At 34.0% G+C, this 12,002-nt stretch overlaps 1 pseudogene; it reads left to right on the top strand.

The window, feature by feature from the left end:
- The first annotated feature begins 8,551 nt into the window (after positions 1-8,551).
- On the top strand, positions 8,552-11,650 carry LOC102124642 (serine-rich coiled-coil domain-containing protein 2 pseudogene; annotated as a pseudogene).
- Positions 11,651-12,002: the final 352 nt, after the last annotated feature.

The following is a 12,002-nucleotide window of genomic DNA, read 5'->3' as shown; positions in this document are numbered from 1 at the left end:
TTTGAAATAATATCAGTCCAAACTCAACCAACCACATACACAAACCTGCATGTGTGTGCACTCACATATACTAATTAAAGAATTTGAAGCTGTAACTTGATCTGTGTCTAGAATAATGTGAACCTAAATTATTCAGAAAGAATTAGAAGCTTTTCTCTTTCTTTTAGGCATTGTCAATTTCCCTTAAGTTCAAAAATATTCATAGCTTTTTATTCAATTAGCCAAGACATCATCAAGAGTAACTTATTTATCAAATTTTCTTTTCGCTATCATCCAAAAACTCTGGTGATGCACAAATAAATGACTTCTAGAATTAGCTGTGGGAATTGAGGTAAGTTACTTAATATTTGTGATCTTTCGTTTCTCAATTGCAACTGCAGGATTTTTTATCCACCCAATAATGTTGTGAGGATTGTATAAACAAGACTAGACATATAGAATGTGCATATTTATGGTAACACACTTCGAAACTATATTGCCTATTTTAGATCTTAAGAGAAAAAGACTTTTGGGTGTGAGAGGAAACAGAAATAAACATACTAAATCCAGACTACACAAATCAATTTTATATTAGACACATATGTGGCTACAATACTAATGTTTTCAAGGGAGGGAAACGTGTTTGAGCAGTCACATCAATGCAGCCTCAGACCCCCAGCAACACCTGATTTAGTTCCTCTATTGACATCAATCTCTAAACATTAAACTAGAACCAAAATCAATTCTTTACAAAGGAGAAAAGCTCTTTGTAAATTCAGACTTCGAAACAGTTTTCTGTAATCTTCTATACATCACGAATCCCTGAATAGATTAGAGTTTGGATTAACGTTATACAAAATTAGAGAAAAAGCAAATGTCTGAGCTAAACTCCTTACATAAACTTTTTTTTTTTTTTTTTTTTTTTTTTGAGACGGAGTCTCGCTCTGCCGCCCAGGCTGGAGTGCAGTGGCCAGATCTCAGCTCACTGCAAGCTCCGCCTCCCGGGTTCACGCCATTCTCCTGCCTCAGCCTTCGGAGTAGCTGGGACTACAGGTGCCCCTACCGCGTCCGGCTTAATTTTTGTATTTTTAGTAGAGACGGGGTTTCACCGTGTTAGCCAGGGTGGTCTCCATCTCCTGACCTCATGATCCGCCCGCCTCGGCCTCGCAAAGTGCTGGGATTACAGGCGTGAGCCACTGTGCCCCGCCTTTACACAAACTTTTAGTTCTCAGACATGCAGACAAGTTTTGGACAAAAATAAACCTGTCAGCTATAAGAATTACATATATCTATGGAAAAGGAGTAAAAAACATATTCTTTTCCTTTAGTTATTTTAAAGGTAGTCCAAGAGGAATGAAGGATATAGAAGATGTCAACAGTTCTACAAATCAAATTTGCCTGAGTGAATATTTATAGAACTTAAACCAACAACTTTAAGACACATATTCTTTTCATGTGATAAGTAATATTAACCAATATTTACCAAATCATACGTTTCCATTTATTTCCAAAAATTGAAATTATGTAGCCTGATGTATGACTAAAGCAGAGATAAGTTAGGTGTCAATAGCATTAGGATAGCTAAAGAATATCTAATATTTGAGAATTAAAAAAATAAAAACAAATTCTAAATAACCTGTAAGACAAAAAACATGTAAAGGGAATAAGAAAATATTTTAAATTAAGTGACAAGAAAATTTAACATATTAATATTGGTACAATTCAGTTAAAGCAGAACTATGAGAGAATATTAGATTTAAAAGCTTGTATAAGAAAAGAGATATGTTTAATAACAGTGATGTATGTTTCAATTGCAAGACACTAGAAAATATGGCCAAAGTATGCAAAGTAAGTAGAAGAAATAATGTAACAGACATAAGAAATTAATGAAATAGTAAAAGGCAACAAAAATTTGAAATGTCACGAATTAGTTATTGGAAAAAAGATATTAAACTTAATAAGTCTACATCAAGACTCATCAAGAGAAAAGAGAAAAACTAAAAACTGACAATATTTGGAATGAAAGAGAGAATACCACTACGGTTCCTAGAGACACCAAAATAACATTGACTAAAAAAGAAACACAATGTCCGTTTCTCTCTGTGTGTGTGTGTGTTTTGTGTGTGTGTACACAGTATTCTTTTACAAAATTACCCTCACAGAAAAAAAAATGTGCCCACTGGTAATTACAAGATATTTACAAAAAAGTACATATTTTTATTTAAATTGGCAGATATATAGTCCAATGAAACAGAATAGAGAGCCCAGAAATAAACTCTTGCATATACAATCAACTTACCTTCCACTAGGAAACTAAGAATACACAATGGGGAAAGAATAGTCTCATCAAGAAACACTGATGGAGAAAACTGAATGCCTACAGGCAAAAGGGTAAAATTGGACACTTACACCATACACAAAAAAATCAACTCAAATCTGGATTAAAAACTTAAATGTAAGACATAAAATTGTAAAATTCCTAGAAGAAAACATGGGAAAAATGCTACTCTACATTGGCCTTTGTAACAGTTTCTTGAACATGATAACAAAAGCAGAGGCAACTGTAGCAAAAATGCATGTGTAATTACATGAAACCAAAATACTTTTGCACAGCAAAGGAATCAACAAAGTAAAGAGACAACCTATGAAAGAAGAGAAAATCTTTGCAAGCCAAAAAAGGAGTTAATATCTAAAATACAAAAGGGACTCCTATAACTGAGCAGCAAAAAATATCACAATTTAAAACTAGGTAAAAGATTTAAATAGATGCTTCTCTAAGGAAAGCATACGAATGACCAACAGGTATATAAAAATGGTTTCCACATTACCAATCATCAGGAAAGTTCAAATCAAAACCACAATGAGATATCAACTCATAGCGGTTAAGATAACTATTGTAAAAAAATGTTGCTAAGGATATAAAGGAAATCCTCGTACACTGTTTATGGAAGTGTAAATTGGTTCAGCCACTGTGGAAACAGTATGGAGAGTCTTTGAATAATTGAAAATAGAGCTACTATATGATCCAGAGATTCTACTTCTGGAGATACACACACACACACACACACACACACACGTATATATACGAGATTTAATTTCATCTTGAAAATGTGTATCTTGAAGAGATATCTGCTTCCATGTTCACTGCAGTATTATATACAATAGCCAAAACATAGAAGCAACCTAAATGTCCATTGATGGATGAATGGGAAAAGAAAATGTGCTGTTTACATAAATGGCACCTTATTCAAATCTTTAAAAGACAGAAATACTATCATTTGTGACAATATGGATGAATGTGAATGACATTATACTAACTGAAGAAAGTCAGAATAAGAAGGACAATTGCCACATGATTCTACTTATATGTGGAATCTAAAACAGTCAAACCCATAGAAGCAGAGAGTAAAATAGCAGGTGCCAGAAGCTGAGGGGAGGGGAAAACAGTTAGGTGTTGATCAAAAAGTGCAAAACTTCAGTTACGCAAGATGAATAAATCCTAGAAATCTACTGTAGATAATAGTCCCTATATTTACCAGTACTGTATCATATACGTAAATGTTTGGTAAGAGATTAAATCTTACGTTGTATTCTTATCACAAAAATAATAAAAAAGAGGGTGGGAGGAAATTTTTGGAAGTGATAGATACATTTGTGAAATTGTGCTGATGATTTCACAGGTGTATACTTATTTCTAAAGTCATCATTTGTATACATTAAATATGTACAGCTTTTTGTATGTCAATCATATTTCAGCAATTTTTACAAAGAAGTTATTCAATAAGCAAAAATATGAATAAAAATGTTCTCCATCTCAATAGTCTACCAGGTATTAACATAATTTTACTAGCAAGTCAGTTTAGCAAGATCACTGAATACAAAGTAAACATACAAAAATGATTTTATTCTATGCCCTTGCTACAAACAATTAGAAAATTAATTCTTACATATTATTTACAATAGCATAAAAATCAAATTTCTCTGAATATATTGAATGTTCGATATGTCTACATGGAAAATTCCAAACTAGAACTGAGAAAAATTAAAGGGCCAAATAAAATGAAAGGGGCTGTCTTTTTCATGGATTGGAAGACCCAAGATTATTAAGATGTTGGTTGTTTCAAAATCTATGTGTTCAATCGATAAAGTCCCAATCAAAGTACAAGCAAACGAATGCTATCTCAACCACGTAATCAAGGTTAATATCTTCATGTTGATAGTCATGTTCATAACATTTACCCTTGATACAATGTGGTAAAATGACACTTCACCTCTGTAGTCATCCTCCAAATAACTCATAACCGTAGTTTAACCATTAAAAAATAAGACAGTCAAACTGAGGACCATTCTCCAAACTGTCTAAACCATATCCCTTAAAACTGTCAGGGTCATCAAAAGCAAGCAAAGCCTAAGAAACTGTCACGAAACAAAGGATATTAAAGAGACATAACTAAATATAATGTGGGATCTTGAATGAGATCATGGAACAGGAAAAAGATACTGGGTAAAAACTAGTGAAATCTGAATAAACTGTGATTTAATTAATAATACATTATATTAATCTTGGTTCCTTAGTGGTGACAATGAACCATAACAATGTAATATGTTAACAATAGTGGACACTGGGTAGGGGTATATGGAAACTCTCTGTAATATCTCTGAATTTTTTGCGTAAATACAAAAATACCCTAAAATTTAAAAAATATATTAGAAACAAAAATGGTGAACTAGAAGATTGTAGAACATCTCAAAATTGTGTCCACTTAGTAAAGTAATAATGATGAAAAACCACTTTATCAGACAATTTAGAGTTGAAATTCCTAGAATGAGTTTGTCATGATTGTTCAGACAATAGAAACTAGTTTTCTACTTTATACAATTTTTACTCTGAAAATAATTTTAGAATAACCACAAAATATTTTCTAAGTATTGCAATAGTACATTAGTGTAAGATTATCATGTATCTTTCATGGCATTGTTCATTAGAAAATCTGAGATTACTTTTGCAAATGTAAAGTATTACCTTTATTTTACCATTATACAATTTGACTTTCATTCTAACTGGGAAGATATCAAATAATTTAATCATTCTTAATATTTCATTGTTTCGAATACATCTTTGAAGGTCCTGAATATTATAATACTTTTAATTATTGTGATACTTTCCATTTCAAAGATCAAATTAGTATGAGTAGGAACAGATAAATCAAGAATTAACTGAGAGCCTCTAGAAGGGTTTGATTTCTGAAGTTTCGGGTAACATACTGAGAGCAAGGGCTCCACAGTAAGCAGTTTCTAGTGGGCCATATATTCTCCAACATTTCTTTTGACCCCACTGTTTGTAATCTACTCATTGGGTGAAGTAGATTCTGTGGAAGAGTGTAAAAGCTTGATATATCCCTCTTTTCTCCACACTCTGCAAGATTTAATATGAAGATATCATTCTTATTCCTTAAGATGAACCCTCTATTAATCATTTTCCAGACAGCTCAGCAATAAACCTCTCGGATTTAACAAAATACATTAAAATAAAGGCATCCTTTTAAATTTAACTTTATCATGTGTAAAAAATATCATCAAATGAATTATTTAGGTTGACTTTATCACATCTAGCTCGTTAAAGATGCCCTTAAAAGATTCACACTATTTCTACTTCACATAATTTTGCTTTGATGTTTGTTTCCAGTAACAATATAAACTGAAATCAGTATCCTTAGGACCTGTGTCACCCCACATACTAACTCAGATTTTGAAATATGCCCATATGGATATAAATGAAAAACTAAATAAGTAAATAAATGAAGGAGAAAGGATAGCTCCTCCCTGAAAAGTATGTACAATGAATACATGTAGAAGGAATTAGGGGAAAGAAAGTCATCGTTAGAAACTCACAATAATCACCCAGGCAAAATCCGCTGATGAACAGAGAGGATATTTACAACGTCTCGAAGTATCTCCACAAAAATATTTATCAATTCTAAAGGAAAATGTGGTACCTTTACGGTAGGGAATGCTGGTAGACACCATCCTAAATAATATTTATGTCACCAATAATAAAATACAAAAATCATAATTCCTGACATGATACAGTACATTGGGTATATCACTTCTACAGTATTTTTGCCAAAAGTGCATGATCTCAATTTAATGAGACAACATCAGATAAACCAAAATTCACAGATATTTAACAAAAAAAAATTTACTAGTATTATTAAGAAATAGCAAAGTCATGAAAAACAAGAAAAGACTCGAGGAACCGTCATTTGGAGGACACTGAAGTGACATGAGTAAATCCTATGAGGAATTCTGAATTGGATCTTAGGACAGACACACAATACTGTAAAAGAAAAGCTGATGGTATTCGAACTAATTGCATAATTACTTAATAGTACTATGCCAACATTAATTTCTTAGTTGTGACTCTTGCATTAGTCATGAAGAGTTTAATGTCAGAGAAAGCTGGGTGAAGACTACATGTGAGCAGCCTATTCTTTCCATAACTATTTTTTTAGCAGAAAGTCTGATTTAATTAATTTAAATAATTAAAAATGGCTTAACACTGCTTTTCTAATTATTTCATTTACCATAATTTGTGCTGAACTTTGACTTTTTTCTTTTTTTATTATACTTTAAGTTGTACTTTTTACAACATTTTTAAAGATTTAAAATTATTTCAAAATTAAAAGTTAAAAACCAAGCAATTGATTCTTACATAATATGCTCTAAGTTGAACACATTGCAAAACTAAAACTATTAGCAATATAGTTGCCACAAATTATTAAATTCTCAAGGACTGCAAAATGAAAAGTAGAATTGTGTTTATGAAGTACTTTGATCAGAATCAAATTACAATGGAAAATAAGAGATGCTTCTTGGTTCAGATGATACGCATATCCTTTCACTCAACATAATCATACATACCCAACCATGTTTGCATTATTTTAAAATCTAATACATCATATTCTATTTATACAAATTTGAACAGTTAGCTAGACAATATTTATCAATTTGAATATGATACTCCATGATAACACTGATGTACCTCATACTCATTGAAAGCAATTCTACCTATACAAAGAGGTTATCTAAGCCTCAAGCAAAGTTTGGTTGGGTATAAAGAATACATTGATCGTTTATGTAATAAAATCATAGAATGGGATATCAGAGGATTATGTTCCTAGGGAAACCAAAAGCAGATGAAAAGTAGACCAAATGGTTGTAGTTGAAAGTGGAAGAAAAGCAAATTAATGTTGTTATAGTTTAATATATGTGAGACTAAATCTAGAAGATTACACTAATATACTCATTTGTTCCTTACAACTATGTGGAGTAGGTTTGATCATTATCCCAATTCTGTACACATGAAACCTGAGGTACAAGGAGGCTAAGTAAATCAGGTGTTATGGATTGAAGAGTGTCTCCAAAAAGCTGTGTCTAAGACCTAAGCCTCCGTACCTGTGAATGTGACCTTATTTGGAAATAGTTTCTTTGCCGATGAAATAAGGTTAAAATGAGGCAATAAGGGATTGGGGTGAGCCCTAATATAATGACTTCTGTCCTTGTAAAAAGAGGAAAATTTGGAAACAGATAGACACAGGAGGAGAACACTACCTTGTTGTGGTGATAGAGACACAGGTTGGCATGATGTGTCTATCAGTCAAGGAATGCCAATAATTGCCAATAATTTCTTGAAACTAGAAGAGTAGCATGGAAAAGATTCCCCCTCCTTGCCACCAGAAGGAACAAACCTTGCCAACACTTTGCTTTTGAAATTTTAGCCTCCAGAACTGTGAGGCAATATATTTATTTGAAGGCACTCTGCTTGTGGAACGTTGTTACAGCAGTCCTAGAAAACAGTTTACAGGACTATGAAGTGCATGTATTTGAACTCAGCCATACTTAAGATTCCTCAAATTTAATCTTACTTTGTAAAATAAATCAATCTGACGAAAGCCTTAAGACATGCATCGGACCGAAAACACAGAATGAAATCCTGTGTTCTCCTGGCATTTAATCTGGATCACATATTATGATTACATTATGATAATTCGGGAGCAAATGTTCTCCTGAACATGATAGGCAACAATAGCAGGTTGCTAGGCAGCCCACAGCTGGGCTGCAGCAAAGGAGGCAGCACGACCTTGCACCGGCCCAAAGAAAGACATACTCTAGAGTACATTCTGAGATAAAACGGGTGGATCCCGCAGTTGTTGTGGATTCAAATCTCCTTCTCTTTTCTATATCTATGTGTGTAGATATATGTGTGTATATCTGTGTGTGTGTGTGTATGCACACACGTGTGTATTTAAATGCACCTACTTTCTTGACCAATTTAAGAAAAGAATTACTCCTTTGAGGTGGTTCTTCCTGTCTAAGCTTGAGTTTCTATTTCAATAACTGCAATTTCATCTTAGTAGGCTGCTCATCCGGTTAGGGTTGCTGTTTCTAGACTACACCTTAGCAGTGTGGAAATTACTGATGCACAGATCCTTTGTGATCTTATATTGGAATGTTGGTGTTTCACCCCTATACATTATGTTAAATTCTAAGAAAAAAATGCACCTCATAGGTAATGGATGGAGAAACACTGATCAAGACATTTTTGGATTCTAAGTTACCAAAGTATTGAACAAAATCTCTCAGAAGTACAGTGCAGCCAATGTCAAATGGGAAAACTGTTCATATATTATGAACTTCTAAGAGTAGTAACATCAAAAGTTACATAATAAACAATGGCTCTGATTGTCCATCATCCCATTCATTTAACTGGAGAAAAGCAAATAAATACCGACTTAGTACACAAGGTACTGAAGAGCCTAATAAGACTCAAAATTCATCATTAATTAATTGATCCTGAAAAACATGTTCCTATTCAAGTAATGTCTGGAAAAAAAAAGACAGGATAAAGGGAGATTTGAAAACTGTTTCTTTATACACATCAAAGTTAGCAAAGCCATCCACTATGTGTCATCTGAAGAGGTGTTAAACCAAAGGACTTTTTCTGGACCATCTAACTTGGGTAAATTCTTCAAAGGCACATTATTAGGAAGGATGTTATATTCTTCAGTCAGTGCTCCAGAATCACCATTGAATGGAATTTATGGAAACCCACTGAATTTCAATAGCACGCAAAGACCTAGAGCAAACTCTTGTGCTCCTAGAAGTAGTTTTAGAAAAAGCTTAGCTCAATCCTCAGACAATATTATGCATATTACTAGTGACAAAAATGGTAAGGTCCCACAACTGTTCACATTCCATTCAGAGTTCATTTCTTGCACCTTCATCTATAACCAGATCACACTCCTTAATTATAGCTATAGATATTACAGTCTTGTAAATACTAACAGCTATCCATTAGAGTACCTCTGCACTCATGTATGCTAACAAGAAACTATCAGCAATAAGAAGTATGAAATGAGAGTGAACATTTGGGGTAAGGATTTATTAGGTCTTATGCTGCTAGTGTAAAGACATTGGCTTTACAATGGCCCAGGTGCAACTTTCACTTTAGGTTATTGGATGGTTCGTCTTTTTCTACTGAAATCAAGCTGGCCTCAAGTTTCTGGGACTGTGATGGATCACAATTAATGGAAATAAGAATCCACCTGCTGATGTATGTGTAGAAGATGATGCTACAGTTTGGGCTAAGGATAAAGCTACTAATGAGGACCAATAATTAACTGATAATGAAAGTTATAGAACAGAAAATGAACAGACCATGAACCATGATGCTAAAATAGATACCTGAGTGAAGGTGTGAATAATATTTCCTTGTCTTCTTTATCATCTTCTGATAACAATGATTTAAGTGAAGACTTCAGAGAATATTTAATAGGTGCAAAAGACTTCAACAGAACTTGAATAACTCTAGAGGAAATTTATCTCAAAGAAGAAAAATATGAAAAGGTACCACCCCAGAATATATCTGATTCTCACAAGGAAAATGAAAAATCATTCAGTGAAACTGATAAATAGATATAAACATCTCTAACATGAGTGAATATACAAAACATACTTCTAGGAATAATTTGATTTTACCAGACACAGATTTTAGAGCTGGTTCTTCATTTGGACTCTCCATCTGATAGCTGTAATGGAACATACATGTGGAAAGAAGAGGGCTTGGAACCCACTGGAAATGTCTATCCAATTGGGAGTTATGAGTCCTATGAAATGAACAGCATACATATTTTGAATAATCTTGAATTATGTGAATTTGAAGATGATGGCTTTATGATACACATCTTGAAAATGTGGAGCATGAAAATATGAACTGCTTTGACTGACCAGACAGAAGTGTTCAACAGCCTCAGGAAGAATTTTGGAAAAGGTCACCCTAGAAGTTGAGTAGACAGGAACACTACCATCTCAGTCATCCTAACCACTATAATTATCATGGAAAAAGTAATATGAGTGGAGGCTCTCCCTATAGTGAACTTTCTTTGGGTCATTTTGAAAGCTATGGAGAGACACCCCTTTTCCAGGTTCAGAAAATGTTTGTAGATGTACCAGAAAATGCAGTGATGCTGAATGAGATGACCCTCCAACACATGGTTCAGGATTGGACCTTTGTAAAAACTCAGTTACTCAAGCTGAAACACCTCCTGCATCAGCATGAAGGAAATGGTGCATGGCATGATATTCAACTATCATTGCCATCTAGTACAGAACCAGAAGTTGGTGATGAAGTATAGGAGAATGAAGATTTATTAAATGAAATAAAATGAGTTAAAGAGAAAATAAACACAAAAGATGAAAAGATACAACAAATAGAACTTCAGCTTGCAATTTACTATAACCACCACCAAAAATTAAGGAGGAAAAATGCACACATACTGATAAATATACCAAAACACCCTGGAAACAAATTCCTCCTCAAGTACTACAACCTTCCAGCAGCCTTCCCAGACCAACAGACCATGCCAGGAGAGAATGAATATAGCCACAACATAGGGAGATCCCCAGCAAAGGTGCAATCCAAGACATGTGTCAGGGCTTCGCATATCTGGATGAAGGCTTTACATATGACTTGCAATAAGAAAGCAACTATGGTTTGGAAAACCAGCCTTTTTCATCAGGCCCACATTAACAATGGATGTGGCTAAGAGTACATTTTCTGAAACAAACTTCAACATGACTGTAAATGCTCAAGAGCCTTATCATTTGCCAAGTGATAAAATTAGTGACATGCAGTTTATACCCACTTTTCTTCAGACACCTCTCCAGTCTAGTACAGTAGACCAGGCTAAGAGAGTTGGAAGCTGTACATTTCATCTCATGTCCTTGCAGCTTTTAAAGCCATCCATCTTGATTCTGTGATACCTCCTCCAGTTTCTGAATCATCTCCAAGCAGGACTCCCACTTGGAAGAAGTCTTTGATAATCACAGCATGTAACTCAGCAAAACTTCAGTCAACATCAAATAAGAAAAGAAATCGTACAACTAATCGGAATCTGAGAGTGCCTAAGCTCTGCCACCCTTCAGGTTCTTTCAAACAAAAACAAATAAACAACCTCCAACAAGAGCCTCAAAGCTTCTAAGCCAAACAAGCATCTCAAACACACTAAGACAAAGAAAATAAATCATGTAGAATCCAAATGGCAATTTACATTTTGGGGATTCTTTGGCCTCTAATCATTATTCCAGTCTTCTTAAACCAAAGATATATTAAGTACATAGCCGTCACCTGCCAATTTGTTTTTTAAAAAACCATCTGTTCTGTAATCATTTTATATGCTCTTTGCTAATGTAGTACAGGCTCTATTGAAAACCTGGAAATTTTAAAATTGAAGTTGGAAAGCTTCTACTAGTTTCACTCTTCCATATTCTGGTTCCAAGTACATGTCATTCAAGCATACTTATCTCAAGTAAATGCAAATGTTTGCTTACCCATTTCAGAGGCCTGCCAAAGGCTCTAATCATGTTATTTATCCCCCTGTACTTTGGAAAATTCATATTACGCTTAGCAGGCAAGAAATATGGTTTCCTGGCTTAATCCTGTTAGAATCCCTATTCATTGTAGT

Source organism: Macaca fascicularis, chromosome 15 (assembly GCF_037993035.2).
Source record: "Macaca fascicularis isolate 582-1 chromosome 15, T2T-MFA8v1.1".
In the NCBI taxonomy this organism is placed as follows: domain Eukaryota; kingdom Metazoa; phylum Chordata; class Mammalia; order Primates; family Cercopithecidae; genus Macaca; species Macaca fascicularis.
Note: the sequence above shows the minus strand (reverse complement) of the source record. Positions and strands in the feature narration are given on the sequence as shown.